Consider the following 22654-nt stretch of genomic DNA (forward strand, 5'->3'; position numbering starts at 1 on the left):
AAATAAAATTGTGTTTTGTTTTTTTTTTTTTAAATATGTGGTACGTTTTATATATAGCACACTTCATTTAGGAAACAAAAAGTAATATAAATCTGCATAGGGCAAAAAAGTACTCTAAGAAGGAAAATACTTTAATATTCATCACTAGATTTTGTAACGGACCCCCAGAAAGAAAGAAGGCAGTACAGGCACACACGGACATCGCAGTCCTTGGCATCCGCAGCCGGAGATCCACCAGCCTCACGCAGGGGGTCGGGAAGGGCAGTCCTGATTCGAGGCGAAACGGAACCGAACTTCTGTTTTGTAATTTTACTTTTTAGCTGGGCCTCTTCCGACTGACTAAAGTCTGAAATTAACAGCACACTGTTCAGAAACGGTCCACTCTCGGAGCGGTAAGACCTGATTACACCAAGGAACGGTGCGCACAGAGGCTCTTGCCTGTACTTCCTGCTGTAACAACCAAGGGCAGCCCACTTCGCTGTTTGCCCCGTTAGAGGGTTGGAAGCGGAGAAGCGTAGAGGGGTCCCACCTATAGGAAGGAGCGGACCAAACAGGTAGCCCAAAACTGCCCAACAAGGTATTCCATCCCATCTGAATCGCGCTCAGTATAAAAGCTGAGGGATCACAGGGCCCAGGCTGCTCTGGCTCGCTTTCCTTCAATGGCCGACGTCTGAGGAAGACCCTGTCTGTTTGTCTGCCTTTGATCCCGATCCGAGCATTCCTGACTGATCTGAACAGTCCATCGCTGACTCCAGTCTGGGACCTTCCCTGCGTCTGCTGGTAATGCGATCATCGTCCTGGGAGCTGGATACGGTTTTGTCTATATTGTATAGGGTTTTTCTTATTTTATTATTATTTCTTATTTCCTGATTTATTATTATTTTCATTAAAGTAGTTTAGTTCTTTTTCTAAACTCGTCAATCTCCTTATCTCTTCCTCTCCTCTCTGAGGAGAGAAGGCGGGGAGGGCCATCTGTCGTTCCGATCGGCCAATCCGGCCAAAACCTCGACAAGGGCAGATGATGCTGGGCAGTCCCAGAGATGCTCCCATCTGTGGCTGGTGCTGGGATGAGCTCCTGGGGATCCCCCGAGGCCCGGGAAGACGTGCCGTCTCCCTCCTGGATGGAGAAGCAAGTCAGACAGGATTACGGTGGGAACCATCGCGTTGATCAGGCACGGAGCTGCCTGAAAGGAGCCCTGGAGCAGCATCGGTTTTTACTCCTTTTATTACCTTATTCTGCTTACCACGTTCATCCCTTTCAAACCCCTCGTCTCTCCCAGTTACACAGCTTGCCCTGCGTGCTCTTACCCCAGTGGCCCTGGTTTTGCTCTCCCGATACCCCTTTCTTGGTATTTACTGTACAGTTTTCTTGACAATCGGCCACAGCAATCTGCTAACTCCCTGTTTTATTATTTACAAGACTTGTCCGTTTCTCACACTGCTATCTTGATATTGCAGCCGTAAACCAGGGTGAGCCTGGACAGCACGGACATGACTTTCTCTTCATGGCTACGAAGGTTCAACGGTTTATTTCTATTTTGTTTGTGCTTTTATATGGCCAGGATAGGCCACTCGCTTGGGCAGTATTTGCTTTTGATATAGGTAGTTTCTCACGCTGCTGTCTCGGACAACACATTCAGGACAGGTCGTTTGTCTGTGTACCTCGATGCAGCCACGGCTCATCCTTTGCTACCTATGCGCCTGTTTGATTTTTCACAAACAGCCAACCGATTTCGTCAAGGAAAAGGCATTTTCTTGACATTCACTCTGTTGCAGCATGGGCAAACTCAGCCCCCACAAGCTGCCCCCGGGAGAACTTTGCTAATTGCAACCAATTGCAACCAATTTTAGTTTAACGGGAGGCCCAACGTCTTTGCAAGGACTCTTCCAGCAAAGAACCTGAGAAAAAATAGCTACAACTATGAAATTTCAGATTTAAGTACATTAAAAGTAGACTTGCACCCTGCTGGGTTTTCTTGACTGACACAGAATTATCCTCCCTCACTGGAAAAGCACATCGTTTTTTGGATGTTTTTCTGAACCAGTTAATGAAAAACAACTGAGAGCACATCTTAAAAATTGTGCAGACAGAGCTTTCATGCATTCATATAACTCTAATGTGCACTATGAACTTGCAGTGAGATTTATCAACATAGTTCATCGCCCATTCTCTGAATGAAATAAGACTAAAAGCTGGCAAAGTACATACCCAAGGATCCTTCTGCAACCTCAGACCTATAGACTTAAATTCTTGCAGAAAGTTTAAAGATATGCAGCTAATACCTTGAAAGAAATACATTTTAGGGAACCTATTTTGACTAAGAAGGGGGAAAAATAGAAATTAGAATTCGGGATTAGGGAAAGAGAAGCCCATTTTGATATACAAGTAAGAATGTGTGCATATGTTTATGCATAGAGTCACGCGGCTCGAAAGCACACACAGCTTTGGGGGTTTTTGGTTACTTGGTTTTAATCTGTTCCAAGTCATGATCCTCAAATTGTGTTTCCCATAATTGGTTTTAGCTAAGCTATAATGCACTGAATTTAGAAACCCTAAATCTTCTTCATCTTATGTTGGTTTTTGGAGATGAATATTATAATAAATTTCTTATCATACTAGTAACAACTGCAAGAATCAAGTTAAATATTTACAGTTAGGAAAAATGTAATGCTTTTATTTTTGAAGCGGAGCGGCTACGAAAACGCCCGTAAATGTTTGTCATTTTTATTTCGGTATTAATAATCAAGTTTTTATGACCTCATTCAAGAAACCCGTAAGAATCTGGCTGTTCTTTTTATATTATGTTTGTGCCCTTTACATCATTTCCTACTTCTAATAACTAATGATGATAGGTAATTACTTAACAGATGGTAAAAGCTCTTTAATTGCTTTTAAGGACTACTGAGCTTTGCTGTATTTTGGGAGCATTAACTTCTGTGACTTTTCCTCTTCCTCAGCTCATTCTAAGTTTGCTCAGCCATCGTTAAATATTCAAGGTTTTGAGCTTTTTTTTTTTTTTTTTCCCTTTTTTCTCCAGCACCACTGAATGGGAGGTTGGTGACATGCTGCTTCTGACCACTGTTATTTCAAATACATTTCTTTCGAGAGGCCACTCTCAACACGGAGAAAGCATCACCCTTCTCTTTTCTCCTCGGGTCTCATCAGCCCATGCAAGCCCAGGGCGTCTGACCTTTAGTTTCCAGAGATGCATCTCTCTCTCTTTCCTGTAGCAACAAACTATCGGATCATTAGGAGGAGGCTTGGCCAAAAAAAAAAAGCTGGGCTGGTCTCATTAATGTCTTACACTGCATCTACATTATCTCCTGCGTAACACAGGCAGGAAAATTTCCAAATCAGAGAGGGCAAAAAAGAGGAAGGAAATTCATAGTTTAACACGCACACAGTTAGTGACCCTCTTTATACCTCCTTTGCATTTTGAATAAATTGCACATTAACTACAGTAAATGCTGACCTAATTAGTCAGGGTACACTACATGCCACAAACAACCCAGCCGAATGCTTTTTCAGTTCTAATAGTTGTTTGTCTGGGTTTGTATGCAAATGCACACGAGGAGCAGTGGTAAAAGATACAAAATTGACTGAAATAAATTCACCGCATCACAAATTAGCAAAGAGCATGCCTAGGACCAAATAATTCAATTTTATGATTGCTGCTAAAATAAACTATATGGCTGTCGCATGAGACTGTGAAACCTGAAATAATAAACAAAGTCAAACAAACAAATAAAATGAAACAATAAACAAATAAACAACAAAAAAAAAGGGTGATTTCTTCACATTTAGGATCAACAGCCCTCCTGGTATATAGCTCAGGTTACAACTGATTAAGTTGCGCGTTTTTCATTTGAGGGAAAGAGCTGCACAGGGAGTGCTGGGTAAACCATACACGAGTTCTGGTTCAGCATGCCCAGAGGTGGGACTCATTATTAAAAATAAATGTTTATAACCGATCTGTTACTTGAAATAAAATAGGTACATAATATAACAAAGGGATTACAAGGTAGCGAAATTACAAGGCTTGCGAAACTTTTATTTGAAGGGTACAGTGCAAAGGTCTGGTTGCTGTTTGGGAGGAACTGAGTCAGCCCCACGTCGAGAGAGGCTGAACTCCTCCCTCCCTCCCGTCTTCCGCTGAGGGATGACGGCCTTTTGTCACTGTCCTACTTTATTGTGTATATATACTAAGGTAGCTGCCCATGACTCCATCGCCACCTCTTATGATGTTTGGTCAGTGTTTTAATATTCCAGTAACAGCTCCTGGAGTCACAGGATACATTTATTCTCATAACTAAGAAAAGTACGGGGCGATGTGCTTATTTTCCCCTGTACACCTCCGCATCGCTCAGAGCACAGTTAACACTTCCCATTTGTATGCACTGACTCCAGGGATATTGCAGTTTTAGTTTTGGTTGAGAAGAAAATGATAGTTATTTGCCCAATGAAAACCCAAACGCGACCTCAACTTGTATTTTGTTCAATAATCCCTAGTACATTTAGTAAACTGCTGTTCTGAGCAGATTATGTTCAAACACAGAGCGAATACTTATAATCATCGCCATAAAAAAATGGACTCACTAGGTATTAATTTTTGATGTACTAAGCACTTCCTTTGCAATTCTATTGTCATCTGGCATCATTGTACCATAAATTTAGAGTGTTGCCTGGAACAGCTCTGCGCTGTTTTGTAACGTGACTCCTTATGATTTAGCAAGTTTAAGCAGATAGAGCTGATTGTATAAGCTATTTGCATTTACTACTCTTTAGGAAGGTAAGAGACACAATCTAAAAACTTTTAAAATAGAAGTATCTCTGCACGGCTTAATAAATTGTTATGAATAAGCAAAACCCCTGATTATGTTACACTCTAAATTAGCCTGGGTTTTTTATATGAGTTTGTAACCGATAGGGGAAAAAATGAACAAAGAGAACAAACCAACTGTAAGTCTCGGAAAGTGCCATATAAATCCCAGACAGATTTTGCGCCAGGGGAGGTTTAGATGGGCTATTTGGAAAAATTTCTACACCGAAAGGGTTATCAAACATTGGAACAGGCTGCCCAGGGAAGTGGTGGAGTCGCCATCTCTGGAGGTATTTAAAAGACGTGGTGCTGAGGGACGTGGTGTAGTGGTGGTTTTGGCGGTGTTTGTTTAATGGTTGGACTCGGTCCCTTCCAAACTGGAGGATTCTATGAAGGAACAAGGAATAATCACACTTCAGGGGAGACACTAGGAGGTAATTATTATGCCCCATTTTGCACCGTTTTTCTTACCTGCTACCTGCACTCTGGATCCTGAGATGCCACACAGGATTCCCTCCTGAAAAGGACTCTGGGATTTGGCTTTTGTTTTCCTGGAGATGGATAAAACACTACAGCGTACCACAGGCCGGTGTACATGCTTACTGCAAGCTTTCTAAAAACAGCGTGTGCAGTTGTTTGTAAACAGAGGTGAAAACAGAAGCTGAGAAATCGGCTGTTTCTGCAGGGAGACAAAAGCTGTGCTTACAGATTCCCAGTTGGGTACAGCTGGGATCTGTGTTTCTCCCTGGCCTGCCAAACTCTTCCACTGGTCTTCTTCAACGCCCTCTCAAATCACTCAGAAAAGCCTCCTAATGTCAAGGACTGTGTGGCAGAGATAGCTAAACTCAGCTCCATGTGGGCTAGCATCCAAACGTGGCTTTGGAGGGATGAGCCAAGCCTACGCTCACAGCTCCAGGAAGGGCTCCTGCCTGAAATGCAAAGGAGAGAAACACAGAGCATGTGTCTCAAACTCTCCCAGGGCGATTTTTTTCTTTTTTCTTATTCTTTTTGTATTTTTTTTAAACTTCATATCAGAAAGAAATATTTTTACGTTTTAAAATGCCAGTGAATCAAACAAAATCATGAGACTCCGCATAATTAGTGGGTATATGTAATACAGAGTATTTACTCTTGCATCCTGACAAAAGAAATGGAGTTCCCCTTATGTGCCACATTTTAAAAGCTGAAACAGAAAACAGATCTCTTCCCTGCCTGAGAAAAGTAAAAGGGGTATTTTGCTGGAAAACTGAGCTCTTTTCATCAACAATGAGCTGTAACATGCTGTCTGTACTTAGAAAAGCTGACAGGAAACAACGTATTTGCATTAGGATTTGCGTATTTTTTCTTCATTTTTTTTTTTCCTGCAAACCTCATGTTCTTTCAAGTCCTCCAAGATGCACTAGAAGCAAGCACTTCGCAGGAGGCTCCCTGAACCTTACAGAATTAAAGCCGTGAATTGTCTATCGCCTTAGTTACAGTACATGATTTCCAGTCCCAGCAAGCGCACGAGGCTAATTCACAGCAAACCACAGACTCGCCGTCATTCTCAGAGTGCCCAGCCAGAGCCATTTCTGAGACAAAGCACAATCCTGAAGCCTTTTAGGCTGTCCATCCTTGATAAAAGCAAAACACACATAGGAAGGGGAAACAAAGAAATACCTATGGTTTAATTAAGGGCTGGAAAGCCACAGGTATCTTCTGATACTTGAATTAATCACAATGCAAAATTTTCATTTGCTCTATTTATTTAGATTTGCTGCAATTTCATGGCTCTAGCAGAAGGCATGAATGCGTTTTCAAGGTTCTTAGCTAACGGGTTTCTTTCCGTCTTTATCGCATTTATTTTGATTGAAACAATAATATTAGAACCGCTTCTACAGCCGCTGGGTATTCCAGCACACAACTAGCACTACAGCAAAACACCCTCAGTGCTAAAACAATCACATTAGCAGGGTCTCTGTGAATTTGTAATTGTAAAGAAAACGTATTTTCAGAAAGCAAACTCAGCATATTGACACTATTAAGCATGACAGCAGGTCAGTCTGGGGAAAGGACAAACAAATGAGTTGAAGAAAACATTAGTAAATAATATGTATTCACATCACCTGTTTCAAGCACTGCCAGAAGTCATCTGTGAGCCAAGGGTCCTTACTCTAGAGAAGACAAGAGGGACATCAACACCTGACCGGCAGAGCCCCCACAGCATGCTCCAGGATCCTCTCCACCTACCAGGCGACTGCTCGGAGCATACTTTGATTTGCTGTCTTCCTTCCAAGGCTGTCTGGGAAAGGAGAGAAAAGGAGATCTCACCTTAACAAAGAGCTGACTTGCACCCGAGATCTCTGGATTCGGGGGTCCTCTGGGGTTTGCTGGTGGAGAAGTACCCACAGAGAGCAGGGACAGTCCCCGGGGACCATCTGTATCTTCAGAAAGAAAGATGGAGATAGAAGTCATTACTCCCACACATCCTGTTTATTCTGAGATTTCAAATTCAGATTGCCTTTACTCTGTGGAGATTTCTACTCAGAGCAGGTGCACGTGGACCGGGTGCACCCCTTCAAAAACGCAGTAGAGTCATCAGAAACTAGCTCAAGTGATTTAACAGAGACTAGAGTACAAGAATGGCTGGTTTTCAGCCTTCAGTTGGAACCTAGTAAGTTCCCATGAGTAGAGTAACACACCAAGCGTATCGGGACAAACTCGATAGATCTTATTAAGATCTTTGTAGCACTGACCACTTGTGTGTCAGTGTAAGGAAATACACGCCACATCAAGCTACCACAAGAGAGATGCTTGCAAAGCCCATCCCACGCTTCGCTCTTAGGCCACAAGGATATTTTGACACTGAGTGTGTCCTGCTCAGCCTTGCGGCTGGTTACGCGGGGGGTGGATATTTGTGCAGCTTGCTGGGGAAATAAAAAGAGGAGGGCAAAGGAGCATGCAGTGACCTGCTGTCTGTCAGGGCCGGGGTGTCTGGCAGCAAAAAGAGGCAAGAGCGTGGTCTTTCTCTTCTACTGACCTCATAGTTTGATCTCTAAGAATCTCTACAGGCGTTTTTCATAATATGCTAGGTTTGCCTGCATAATTAATGTGTCTGGGGAAAGGCCTCTGTTGTCTAGAAAAGTACGAAGTACTGCCGAAGTGCTGTGAAAGTTTGCAAATCCAAACGACTATTTTGAAAGCTCCAAGGGAAGACTTGAAGTCTGCGAAATAAACTGCAGAACATTTATTCATCAGCCCAACAACCCTCGCAAAATAGAGGCTGTGAATCTTCTGCACACTGGGAGGCCAGGGAGAAGAAAAAAACGTTGGTAGTAGTATCTATGTTTCTTTTATATTCTTATACTACTCTTTTTAAAAAAAAAAACCAACCCAAACTTGTCTCCACTCTAGTGGAAGAAAAAATAATTAGAAAAAGGAAAAAGATTAGATCAAATTAAATCAAAACTTGATTGTTAACTAGCAGCTGGGATTCTGATGGTCTGGTGCTTAAACCTACATGATGCTTTCAGAAGCTCTATAGTGCAACCGCCATCTGTAATTCCAAAGCTAAAGAACAGCATGATTTGAAATAGACGATATGAAATAAAGATAACTCATGGTATTAGGAGTTTACCTCCTTTTCTTTCTCTATTTAATTTTCTATGGGTACAGTGACCAAATTAAAGATAGCAACAGGTGGATATTTCTTCTGGTTCTTTTACAGCTAAAATTTTAAACGTTTTTAAAAGGTACAAAATTATTGTGGCTGTGTGTCTATACCAACATCACCTTGACTACATACACCTGCATTTCCATTTATGAAAGCAATCTTTTTTAATCCTGATCTGTCAAATAACAAGCCTTTTGGAATGGAATTATAGTTTTTATGTTGAAATACAGGCCTGCATGTAACATTACACCCCATAGTCTCAGTCCGTACAATAAATATTATCCATCTGATTAAAGGGGAATCCTGTTTTTTTACTGGCAAGAACAAATAATTTTATACCACAATAGTGGAGTATACATTCTGGAGAAAGGGCTCAACTATGGATGAGAATTTTTTACTATAGAAAAAGGATTACTATAACCCCATGGCCAAAAAAAAAGTTATCTTGGAAAAACGGATCACACAATTTTCTTTGAAGTCAGCCATTATGAAGTGCGTTTGTTTTTTTTTAATCCTTGGAAATCCACCTTCTCCTCTAGCAGCTTGGGGATTCTTTCCTTTACATAAAGTAAGGATAGATTTTCTTACTTGTATTAAATGACTGTGGAAAGAAAAATCCTGCTTAATGCTTCATAGCAGATCTTTGAGCACAAACTTCCATACAGTGACTCTACGTTGCTCTGAAAAATGGGAATGGAGCTCTGGTTACAGCTTACAGACTCAGGTTCTGCTCTGGACAGATACAATACGCAGGTGAAGATGAATCTAATTAGGCTAAATCTCTTCATTTCCACCCTTACACTTCAGTACGCGTTGAATGTGATTTCAGGAAGGATCATATCTGAGCTTTGGATTTTCAAACAACTGAAAAAAACACATGTGCCACTTAAAACCTCTTTTTTTTGGATCTGGGAATGCAAACTGTGGCCAGTGCCACAGGGTGAGCAGAGGAAGGGACACCAGGATACACCTCTGCAAACAGCTGCAGGAATTTAGACTTCCACGCTGCTGACAACAGTAATATTATTTGCCCCATTTAACAGTGTGTGCTCAATTTTCTTTGAGCAACATTACTGTTAGTCAGCTGTCTCTAATGTTCGGTTTAGGAAAATGAACTGCTCTGTGGCTGACAAAGGTTTGAATCAAACGATGTATTACGATTTGGGGAAAATGATGGATAATATTCTTCACCAATTTACTTAACGGTTCTTTTTCGTCATTAAAAATGTATCTCGTAAACTGAATGCACCATATCACCTTGTAGATACGCAAGTAAGATTAACTTTTGGATTAAAATTACATTTATTTAGATTGCAGGCAGAAGCATATAGACATCTATTTCAGTAGTTTCAAGATTGTAAAAGAAAGATCAGAACGAAGAGTGCAAAAAACATTATCTAAGTAGATATGTATGCAATACTGGTGCATTCTAGCTTAACTGGAGACTGGGGTAGATAACAACACACGCTCTGCTCTTTAACTTCCTTCCCACTGGTGCCCTAAAGAAACGCTATCTGTGTTGCTTCTTATAGATCAGTAAATGTAGCTGAAGTATCTTGCGTTTCAATAATATTTCAAAGTTGCGGGGGTAACCACCAATCATACCAATCAGCAGAGTTTATTTCCTTACCTTCTTGTCTCTGTCCATTGGCGGTACGTTTCCATGTGCTTGCATTAAACTGGGGCTTTGGGGATCTGGAGTTATATTTTAGTCCCAAGTCTGGGCAGGCCGTAACGCAATGGGGTCTGGCAGTGCTTCATGCTTTTCAAAGCCTGAAACAGTAATACCAATACATTATTAAATGACAGTTTTAAAATGATATAGCAACAAGTACAAAATTTCATAATAGCACACAAAAATTAAGTGCCCTTACTATACCTTTCTATCCAGATACCTTTCTATCCAGATAGAGCGTACCTTACATATCATGGAAAAACTGGTTCTTTCGGAGGGTGCAACACGGCACAGGGTGCTTCCAGCATTTTAGAATGCTCTGAACTAGAAATCTTAAAATATTGGTTTGCCAGTGACCAGGCAAGTGCATTTCCCCTGACTGCTAACAGAAATGTATACCACAAAAATGTATCTGTTCAGAATGTTTCTCACTGTAGCATCACTTAAACACTTGGCAGAAAGGGAGAAGAAAGAAATCTTTGAATTTGAAACAAAAGAATTTAACTAATCATGATCAAGATTAAAAAAAAAAAAAAGTGCTTGCAAAAAAGCACAAAATATTTCCATCAACCCAGGAATTTAGATGCTATGGTGTTCAGAGATTTTCTGCCAGAGGGCTATTTTCTTCCCTTCAAGAAGTTTTGATACATCGGCAGCCATATGCTTTAGTTTACTGGATTACGCTGATTTCAGTGACATTTTGCTTCTGATGAGAAAAATCTAAGTGATCTAAAAATCTATGTGATGTTTCAAAATGGGTTTTCACTTCAAATGTATAATAAATATGCTCAAACCTTTGGAAGAAGGTAGATTTTGATTTTGTCAAAACTTCTCTAGCAATACAATGATGAATTGTGTGTTTTGTACTACAGTAAAATAAGTAGAAGTCATGAGAGGAGATGAATAAATTGTCACTGAATAAGACTGTGGCTTGGTGTTATGGAAAACCTTCACTATTGTTTGACAATTACTATTTTTTACACTGCCCAGGCAACATCATTGCAGAATTTTCTTTTTCGGTCAGGAAATAGGGACCATGTGAGATGTACGTCTTCTTGATTCTGCGCCACTGAAAGAGAATGGATCAGCTGACCTCTTGAGATAACTTCCAACTACAAATTTCTTTAGCTTTATGCTTTGTTCATGAGTAACAAGTCTCCAACTAGGTTCCAATGAAGGATTCACAGAATTGAACTGATCCTTGTTTCTGATCCGTGTTTTGAACCTGTGAAGTCTTTCAGGTTATGGCTTCCAGCAAGCTTGGTGCTGTTTTAAGCAACTTGGTATCAATACTTTTGAGAATGAAAGAAAAAAAAAAAGGAAATTGTACTTTGACCCTTATTTATGAAATAACTTCCATTCTTTTTAATCCATAAAGAGTGCATTTTTTTCTTAGAGAAAAAGCCAATTATGACATTTTTTCAGGTATGTTTTTTTCAATGAGACTCAGTTACTGCCATCTGTTGATATACATTGTGAAGGGTCACTATGAAAGTGCAACTATTCACTGTACCTTTTCTAAGAGTACTGTAAAATACCAGGGGTGACAAAAGAACACTGAAAGAATGCTTCTCATTCCCAGCAGCAAAAACCGGTGATTTTGAGAAGTAAGAAAATATCAGTCCTAGTTTTGAGGGTGAGGTAAAGGCACGATCTGCTTTTATTTTAGAGGTCAATTTTCAAACAAGAAGGGCAACATCCAGATATATAGGGGTAGTCCATCACTAAATGACTTACCTAACAAACGCATCTGAGATGCGTAGTTGTGTGATCCTCATTAGCTTGTATTGAGGTGAGTTGGCCAACGTTCAGCTCTTTAACAGCAGCCCCATCTCACCGGACACGCTCATCCTCAAAGCCTCTGGAAAACAGCCTGTTTCCAACCATCTGTGGAAGGAAGGCATTGACCTGAATTAACTAACTGAAATCAAGCCAGCTTTACAAAGGAACGAGACCAAAGGAGGAGACACACTGAATCCGAATAAGCAGCAAGTTGTGACTTTCAGCAAAGCCCTGACTACGCGATGGGGAGCAAACCGAGGAAACTGCCACGATGTCTAAGCAAAGCGGCTCAAGAGCAACCTGATGAGAGCGGAGGAGAAAACGGGGAAGGGTCTGATGTAGAATTTAGTAATTTCTTGTTATTGCGTATCACAGCAAAATACTGCCACCCCTCAATAATACCTCTTTTGGTTTCTCTTGTGCTGAGCAGCAAAAGCAGTCATTATCTCCTCTATTCTAAGACCCAAGGTCTGACAGCTATATAATACACCTAAGGGCTTTCTGAATATTATTGCTCTCCCTTTTGCAAATGAGTAACAAGGCTATTGCTAGGCTTTCATGGACATTTCTTCTCTCACTGCCTCTTCATCTTCAGTTGATGGTACAAAAATAAGAATTTTTCCTTTCTGAAAACAAGCTTAGCTTCTCTGTACAGAAATCTGCTTTATTAATTTGCTTTCAGCTGAGATACAAAATATCTACTGCACGCTTCCTGCATTTTGTCAACATCTTGCTAATTACTTAAATGATACAGTTTTCTTCTTTTCTTCTTCTTTTTTTTTTTAAATGAGACGTATTGGGGAGAGGGAAAGTCTGTCTTCAGTTACTCATTCCATTTATTCAAATTACAGCTTTCCAACCCAATACTGCAGAAAAAGTGCTCCAGGGTAAATTTGTAAGTCTGTTTCATTATGTTCCCTTAAGTGTAATGCAATTAAAATCATGCCATGAATGACTAAGAGTTTAGAAGCAATTACTTTATGACTAGGTGAATTTCTACCTCACAGCAAATATTTCTCACATTTTTGCATGCTAGTCTTTTCAGCTGGTGCTAAGAAGATTAGAAAGATTAAATAAGCATTTATAGCCATGAAAGGAAACCAAGAGCAACACTGCTCTTGTTTGAGGAAGTTGGACCGGGGAAGCGAAGGACTCGGGCCAGCTGTGTGTCCTGCAGCACAAGCTGGAAGGTAACAAGAGGCCCGAAGACTCACTGTGTCCACAGGATCAGGCCCTTCAGAGGCTGTTGGTCCACCTTCTCCATGGTCCATTCATCTCTTGGATGAAGGTAAGGTGGGGGGTTAGTTGCAGCCGCCACTTGAGAGGTGAGGGCTAGAAAGGTGGAAGCACACACCACCATCATAGTGCAGTTTAGCGCAGGAACGTGATGGACACTGAGAAAATGGCAGGGAATTAGCATTAACAAACCAGTTAATTGCTCTATTAGAGAGTGCTAAAATCAATGGATATCCTAAACAATACCAGGACTGTTGCTCAGAGAATGACAACTACTTACTCTCTACCAGGGATACACAAGTCATAGACACCGTTACCCAGTCTGGATATGGTTTTACTTTACTGTTTCGGTATTTTGACAACACAGGTTTTCCAGAATTATCACTACTCCCTCCCCATTGAGAAATCCATCACTCACATGGAAACCATGGATGGAACGATGCATATTGTTCACAAACCTTGTGGCTCACAGTAAAGCTATAAAATCACCAATCTGAGGAGTTCAGGGAGTGGTGCTCAGGGCCTGAGCGCAGGAATCAAGTCCTGAGGGCGCTTTCGGTTTCCTGACTTCCAGGTTGGAATGAAGATTATCAAGAGGAGCCGGCACTCAGCTCCTTGTCCTCAGAGCCTCTGCCTGAGTTGCGGCTCCCAAAGCTCCCAGCTTCCCTTGTGTGAATTGAGGGCACTTCTGTTGCAAGAGCTCAGCTACCACAGAGAGCTTCCGAGATTGTCACAGTTTTCAGGGTGAGCTGGTTTCCCAGTAAGATATTGGAAAAACTAGAATGATGGCCATCAGAAATTTACTTCTGATTTAACAATTTTTTTTAGAAATTATAGAAATTATAGCTGAAACACACATAAGTGATTCCTTCAGCCATCTGAAGGGCTTCTGCCCTTCCTCATTAGGACTGTGTGGTTTGCCATCTATTTTTTGCCACGCAACATGAAAAAGGGCAAAATAAAAAGTGCACTGGCTAGTTGCTTCTCTACTAAAACGCTATGGAAGAATAATAAGTCTTTTCAACTTGAAAAAGACTTTTCAACTTGAACTTCACAACTCTGTGATGGAACTCCCATTTTAAGGACTTTAAGGCTTACCAGAAGCACGTCCCTACTCTATTTCCCTTTTAAAATAAAAGTTACACTAGTTACTATTGTAACAGTCTGCATATAATCTGCTGAGAATAAATACCCATGTAATGAGCCTGAAATGATATGGTAATTTCTTAATTCAAAATAATTACATGGCTATTTGTGCCCTCTAAAATAAGGTATTACTTATTCAGCCCAAACAAATTGCTATTTGCCCAGGTTTTGAACTCTGGTAAACAGTAGCACAGCAGTCATCTGAATACTGAATCCGGAAACAATTTTATGTTAGATGTTTACTTACACAGAAACAGAAACAAATATTTGTCAAGGCAACAAGGAGATTTTAGTACAACGAAGGGAAAAACAACAGAAAGCCCTTGAAAATGAGAACATGGCCAAGGCAGAGCGCTACAAGGGCACCAGCTGGCACAAAGTCACCCAGGTACCCTCTAAAACATCTCACAAGCTTGAAAATGTTAGATAAAAGAACTGGATTTGTGCAGTTTATTTTGGCTTGTCATTTGTGTCCGAGTTAACTGCCGATCTCCCTGCGTCGCCTGGAGATACAGCTAGGAAAGCCACCACCCAGATGAAAACTGGAAGGAAGGAAAGGAGGAAGCGGGGCAGAGAGGCATTCAAGCCATTTACTCCAGTCAATAAAACGTTTCCCACTGGCTTTAATGGAGGCTGGAGAAGGCCTAGATTTCAGAGCACTAATAAAAGATTCAAAAGTCACCTCATTCTAAGCAGTGGTAGAAGGCTTTACATTAACTTGAATAATGCGTATTTCACAGACAGGCCCTAATGTGCTCCATGCATTGAGTGAACGACACGAGTGGACTAGATGGAGTGCACTACTTTTCGTCTGTGACGATTAAATATTTGGGCCTGGAATGAAAATTAAATCCACGCTTGCTTTTGTACTCCTGTATTGCACAGCTACTACTCATTTATTCCCCTTGTCATTTAAACGCATTAGATTGAGTTTTATACCTGTATTTATATTTTTGAAGTTACTGATTTCACATAAAGGAGTGGACTTATATTGGACTTATATGCAAGAACTGGCATGCTGTTTCCTACATCCAGGGAAAAAAAAAAAACAAAACGGGGAATGAGCTGAAATCTGGTCCATCCCAATTAAGTACATCTTGGGTGAGAAATAAAGCTCAGTAATCCATTTTTCCACTTAAAAAATAGGCAATCGGAAGAAGCAAGATTTTCAGAGGCTCACAGATTACAGAAAAGAAATAAAACAGGCTCTGTTTTTGCAAATGTTTTCGACTTACAACAGGGTGATCCAAAAGGTATGATGAATTAAACAGAATGGCTGCTTTGCATCCAGAGGCATCTTGGATTTGCTGCTAGTAAGTGTCACCTGCTGTTCTAAACCTGTAAGAAAGAAAATGATTGCTTAGTTTCTGCTAACATTTATGCCAAACAACAAAAAAGGTAAAACTTTGCACGACTTAAGTGCTAGCATTCGTTTTTATGCACAACTTTAAATTTTTGTTGCAGCATTATGTATCTCTTAATCTATTTATATATTACAGTTGGACAATTCCAGTATTTTCACTTAGCATTCTTGCTGCAGAAAAATCAATGTTGTACTCTTTGCTTCATTTGCTGAAGATGTTAAAGGTATAATTTAGAAAACTTGACCTTACAGAAAAATTCCAAATTTTATAGCATTCATAGAGCTAGCGTTAAAATCCCTCAAGACTATGTTTTGCATTGTTTGAAAATAAGCTGCATGTAAGACTACGACATAATACTATGTGCTATACCTTTTAATTAATTCATTAATGTTTTCCAAAAGAATGTGTTTTTTCTCTCATTATTTGTATTTGTTATGGTTCAGGAAGTAGACTACGTGCCGTGAAAGGTTTTCTTCCTGGAAGCAGTTTTACGGTTATTTTATACGAGGTTACGTCGAGAGGTTTGAAGTATCCTATACATCTTTCCTGCGGCTACGTGGCTTCAGGCTGCTTTGTGCTCTTTCATGCCAGGTCAATTGAATTTGACCTTGGTTTTTGCTAAGGTTGCCTTGCCGTTCTGCATACCAGTCCTGTTTGGGGTGTTCTTGATGCTAAATACCTTGCACGTTTTCTTGAGAACATTTTTGAGGCCCTAAGTAAGCTCTGTACAGTTTTCTATAAAGCTCTGTATAGTTTTCTATTCTTTAAAGCCCCACAAGAGAAAGAGGAAAACCACCAACAAGGGGTTTTGGCCCTTTCTTTAGTTGTCAGTTGACATTTTCTTTTTTTGCTTTGGCCCAAACGGTCCTGAGCGTGGTAGCTTATGACAGCACAACAGTAAATAGCCCCACCACTGTTACCTGCAAGCAACAGAGAAAATGGCCTGTAACTTCTTTGTTCCATCCCACGTTTTTTACAGTACAACTGATGAAGATTTTTAACACCTTTTGCTGCCTACAACGTTCTACTCCCTCTAGCTCTAACAGGCTTCAGCATTCAATGTTCAACATCCTGGTACCAGTAGCAGCGCACGCAGGTGCTGTTGCCCTTTTGAGTGATGATGTCCAGATTATCTTAAACAGATGAGTTAAAACTTTGGCTTTTATTCTAATGTAAGTGTCATGATATCCACTTGAATAAATTTACTTATCCATCTCAATGATATTGCTTGTTTCAGCTTGTTTGGTTTTAATTCAGGCCTGAGCTGCTCCATAATCATTTGTTCAAGTTTATGACATTACACATTGTTGACTAATAGATTCATTTTGCTGAGTTTCCACTTATTACTGTCACTATTACAGCCTGATTTGAATTTTTCTAATCTGCCTATCCTAGCATGAATCTAATTTCACTGACGTTTAACACCGATCCTGAGGGCTCCTCGTTGACTGTTTGTCACCTAAAGATCAAATACTTTTGCTGCTGACTTTTAAAATCAATTATAATCTCACAGGACTTGGCTGAGAGGATAACCCAAAGTGAAAGGCAGTGAGTCTTAAGAGAGAGAGTTTCCCAATGCATTAAATAAGATTGATTTTCTATGTGCAGAAACAAAAGGTCTGCTAAAGGGGAAAAAAAAAACCAAAAAAACCACACAAAACCCCTGCAATCCAGAGCCAAGTCTTTTCTATGATACCTGGAAAATGTGAATAAATCTGTATTGTAGTTGCTGAATTTTAGGATCTGGTATAAAAGAGAACAACCCCACAAAGTGTTGGAGGGACACTGCTGCAAAACTTGTGCACAAGTCCTCTTAAAGGTAGCCTTTCATCTTCCTTTAAGTGCTTCGGTTTTTCCTGTGACATCCTCTATCTTTGGTTCAATTATTAAAAAAAAAAAAAGAATCACGGAACAGCCCAAGTTGGGAGGTACCTCAAAAGATCAGCTGGTCCAACCTTTCATGGAAAAGGGAGCCTAGACAAGATTATCTAGCAACCTGTCCGGTCTCATCTTGGAAAATTCCAGTGACGGAGACCCCACCGCATCCCTGGGGAGGTTGTGCCAGTGATTGATTCTTCTCACACTGTAGAAGAATTTCTTCCTTGTATCAAGAGGAAACCCTTCCCAGTGCAACTTGTACACGTTGCCCCTTGTTGTCTCCATGTGGTTCCTCCCTCCTCTTCCTAGCCACCCTTTAAGTACTGGAAAACTTTTAGGCTACCGAATTTGAAAATTCTTAGAGGAATTATTCACGTACAGATAAGCAGGAGGGTCACTAAAACCAGATTCAAAATAAACATATTTTAAAAGCTCATTTTAACAGCATACTGAATAATCACAGAAGACTGACATAAAAACGTAAAGTTTTTGTCTAGCAATTTTTAGCAATGAGTTTCTGTTACTTGATCAATAATAGGGAAGAAGCTGGGGGAAAGACAAAGCCAGAAAGTAGAAACGTGTGATGGAGACGCAACTCTGGGGAAGATGGAAAAGCTGCAAATAGGAAACTTGCACAAGAAGTTAAGGAGAAGACCAGATGGGCTGGCAGAAAAAGCTACTCCGAGAAGCCCAGGATAATGTAATTGCTTAACTGGCTAGCGTGTCTGAGCCAGGATCTGCAGGATTGCCCTTTACTTGTCTTTCCAGGCTGCAGATTGCTATAGGTATTCTCGTCAGCCCTTCTGCTTTCCAGTTTCTCCTTCCCACAGTTGAGAACCCCCCCATTAATGAGAAAGAGTCATTACAGAAGCAATCCAGCAGTCCCTGAGAGACAGAGGGTGACCTTTTCAGATGCATATATTGACATAGAATTCAATTTCAGAACTATTAGGAAGTAATTTTACCTAAAAATCATGTTTAGAAATATTTTCATAATGCCAAATTTTTCTTCAGAAAATTGAGTCTTGGGTCTGTTTTCACCAAATCAGAACAATTCACTGTATTAAACAGGACAACACATTTTGCTTGAAAATCAATGATTGGCAACTGCATTTTTTTCTTAGAATATTGCCTTATGGGAATTTGGATGTCTTTAGCACAAGCGAGCAAGAGATTCAAGTTGCTGTAGAAGATTTAGTCGTGTAGTTCATTATCTAGCTACACATATTTCAATTACTTCATCCTGGGAGGGGTACTTCTCAGCCCCACAGAGAAAATTCCAATCAAAAATGCCAAAACAAAGTATGTCAACATTTCCAAATGAATGAGTTTGGAAATCACCATATTCTGAAGACAGGTGTTAAAAACCTCAGCTTCTCTTGAAATGAAAGCAAACACTGAAATACCCTTGGGGAGGAAAATGTGCAACTTCTTCTCATCGACTTGTTTCTATTCCCCCGTTTTCAGGACACAGCCTAAATAATGGAGGCCCTCAGCAGTGAGGCAAGAGCACAGTAAAAATGGTTAAAAAGAGATGATCTGTAAAAATCAGTAAAAGTTAGTATGAAAGACATGAGTCTAGGGAACCCTACCGGCGCAATGAAAATTTTATTTGGGGTAGAATTCTTGTAATTGAAATCTAAACACAAATAAACACATATGTAACGTAACTGTTCATGCACCTACAAGACGCTAAAAGCAAAATCACAAAGATGTCCTGTTATCAGAGCTCAGCATTAATTTACTTTCCAATTCCAGTCAATTTGTTATCACAAATGCCCTCAATTAAAATGTTTTATTGGATACAGGGTGAATTAAACCAATCTTTTTATTCTCATGATAGAGATGCACTTAGCAGCATATAAAATAGTGATTTAATGGGTACTTAATGGTCTGAAGCTTTAAATGAACAAATCATAAATTACAGCTTTCGCAGCCTTTCACGCTTTCCCATTTGGATCCTAAAAAAACAATTTGCATTCATTATGTAGGGCTGATATACAGTACCTTGCCTCCCAACGACATTCAGCTGCATCACAATATTTGCCCCCACAATACGCTTGACACTGTTGCCTTTTTAACAACTTTTAGTTTCAGCTCTGGGTCGCAATCCTTCCTTGTCAAAGGTGGACAGAATGATTTCAAACTTCTCTGGGCAACTTGGAATTTGCTGTAACATCCAGATTCTGAGCAATCGCTGACGATAAATCCATTTTTTTTATCTTCAGTTCACTCATGATTTGAAACCTGGCAGTAGGGGTGAATTTTCAAAACACCACGTGAAAACTGAGCACAAAACCTTGATAAGAAAATGGTAAGTTCGCACTTCTTCCAGTGATACTATTGGAATGAAACTCCTTCCCAAAAATAACTTTTAAAAGTAACTCCCTTTGGGTTTTTTTTTCCTAAATATTTTATCTGTGTCCAAGAAGCCTCAAGTGCTTTTCTATGGGTCTTTCACATCTCAATAGTCACTGTGCGGAATGCAGCAGTATCAAACGACAGCACCATCACGCTATAGAAAACAAACCAGGAAAAGTATTAAAAACCCCCAACTTACAGAAACTAAAGCAGCAACCTATGCAAGTTCTTAAACAGAGCCATACCTATATTCTAAAACAAATTCAAATCTGTCCTTAGACTCTACTCTGATACCTGCCAGGTGGCAGTTTATGTCCTGGTCCTTCTTGCTGGGGGGGGAAGGCAAATCGCTGCTCCCCACTGTCCGCAGCTGCATGGAAGAGAGGGTCTCAGGAGGTTACTGAGAGAGCCTTATATACTCACTTTGGAAAGGAAAAAAAAGAAGGAAAAATAAATAAATAAAAAAAAACAATTTAAAAAACAAACCAACCAAAAAGCAAAGCGGACTTCCCTCCAACTTCCATTCAAGATGTTTATAAAATAAAGAGTGTCTTGTCAAAGCGCATAAGCCCCAAATTGAAGAGTAGCTGCTACCAGACTGTAATACCTTAGTGCTTTAAAAGCAATGAAACCCAGGAGTCCACTGGCTTCACCCCAGCAGGTTCACCCCACTTTGTGCAGAAATGGCTAAGAGTAATGTTGCGCAAGTATCTTACATAGGGGTGCCTTAAAAAAAACAGGGCATGAATAAAGACGATTTTGGTTGGGTGGGTTGTTGGTTGCGTGGGTTTTTTTTTAACCTGTAATTATACTTACTGTATGGCCTTTTTTGCTTCCAAGTGCTTTGTGGCCTGAGGGAATCAGAGTTGCCTTGCTGAGTGCCATTTTTATCCACTGACAAATATCAATCACATACATTAGTCTCCCTTTCTTCTTGAGTCACTGTAGTTTTTCAATACCTCAGTCATTTGGCAACTGGAAAAAAAAATAAAAAATAACAAAACACACACTCACACATATCACAGAATCATAGAATGATTCGGGTTGGAAGGGACCTTAAAGATCATCTAGTTCTAATCCCCCTGCCATGGGCAGGGACACCTCCCACTAGACCAGGTTGCTCAATATATATTTATGTGACTTCATTTTGGGGTAGAAATATTCTTTCTGATAAGAATAAAGTATTTACTTAAATAAAAATGATTTCTAAAAAGAAATATTCAAAGCTAAAAACAAAAAAAAACTTAAGTATTTTCTCTCATAATGTATTCTGAAGTTGTAAAACAGAATTTGTTGGTGGTGGGGTTTTTTTCCAAAATAAGTGATTCAGTGAATTCTACAAGCAATAGAAAGAATTTTACTACTACTACAAAAAAAAAATAATAGTTCTAACAATTTTAATCAATTTCCTGGGATTTTTTCACTTCTGAATTCCTACTGAGCATTCTGTATCACTACTTTTCTCTTTACCACTACTGTCTGCCAACGAGGCATTTTCGGATGGTCTCAATGGTGCCACATAAATGGGGACTATCTATTCGTTGATCCATAATGTGGTGTGTTTGCATTTTTCCCTCTGTACTGCATCATTAGCGCTTACCTCATTGTTACAGCCACTGTCATCTCTGGTCATTTCAGTCATTTCTGCCTTCTGTGCAGTTTCCTCCCATTAAGGATCTAGGTTTGCAATAATTCTCTCTTGAGTGATTACTTTTGGAAGTACCATACTGCATTTCCTTTTGTTCTCTCTCGTATGTCCATTTTCAGCTTCTTCCATCTTACAAGCCTAACAAGTTTATAAAATGACAATATTAGTATCTCAGATGATATCTGAGAGCTTACATACTCATATTTATTTATTGTGACTGCTATCATCAGTTAATGATTCCCCCCAGTATTACAGGCTGTTTTTTCAAAACTTTGTTGTATTTTTAAAAACGAATAAACCCTTTTTAATATAATGTAAATTAATATGTGAACCTTCTTTCACAAAAAATTGTTTATATCCAGAAGAGACATGTGAAATTGAGAAACAGGTATAAGAATTTTAAAACTATTTATCAATGTATTGTGTCTTTCCAAAAAAGATTTCTACTTCATTAATATGTATGATGTAGTCAAATCTACTCTGACTCTTTGATCTGCTTCAGGGTAATATGCATTTTAATAAAACAAAAATCACCTTTATAAGTTGTCGCAAGATGCTCACTCACTGTCCAGCTGCCCGTGAGACTGCCGGCATTGTATGTCCTGTAAACAGAGAGCATAAGCAAACAAAAAGCATGCTCCACTTTTTGGGGCGGGGGGTGGGGATAAACACAGCATCTTCTGCATTCTGCAAATCTATCACAATTGAAATTTGATTTAAAAAAGAAACAAACAGAAAAACCATCACAACTTGTAAACCACTAGCAGACCTCCAGAAATCCATCTGCTTACACTCTTCCTACTTCTGTCATCTTTCAGAGACTTTGGGTTATTAAATGAATTTTCTATGATAGCCTGCAAAGAAAGCACTTAGAAATATTGCATTATCAAGTGCCCTCAACTTCCTTAACAGAAATTCACTACAGTATACTAAATAGTCTACTGAAGCTTTGGACTAACATTCATGCACTTTTGCTGAATTTATAATATCCCAAATACCAGAACAGACTTAATCAGAGATGTGGCAGTCTGAACCATTATCGGGGTGTTAACACGGACCAGTCCTGTAATATTATTTTTCCATAGAGATTAA

The 22654-nt window shown here is 39.8% G+C and overlaps 1 long non-coding RNA gene across 1 annotated transcript; it reads right to left on the bottom strand.

The window, feature by feature from the left end:
- Window positions 1-10105: 10105 nt before the first annotated feature.
- Window positions 10106-13276, bottom strand: LOC141743959 (uncharacterized). Its single transcript, XR_012587286.1, has 3 exons — window positions 13144-13276; window positions 11885-12034; window positions 10106-10245 (listed from the first exon to the last, which is right to left on the bottom strand). It is a non-coding gene; the product is annotated as an uncharacterized LOC141743959 (long non-coding RNA).
- Window positions 13277-22654: the final 9378 nt, after the last annotated feature.

This window comes from Larus michahellis, chromosome 5 (genome assembly GCF_964199755.1).
Source record: "Larus michahellis chromosome 5, bLarMic1.1, whole genome shotgun sequence".
Lineage (NCBI taxonomy): Eukaryota > Metazoa > Chordata > Aves > Charadriiformes > Laridae > Larus > Larus michahellis.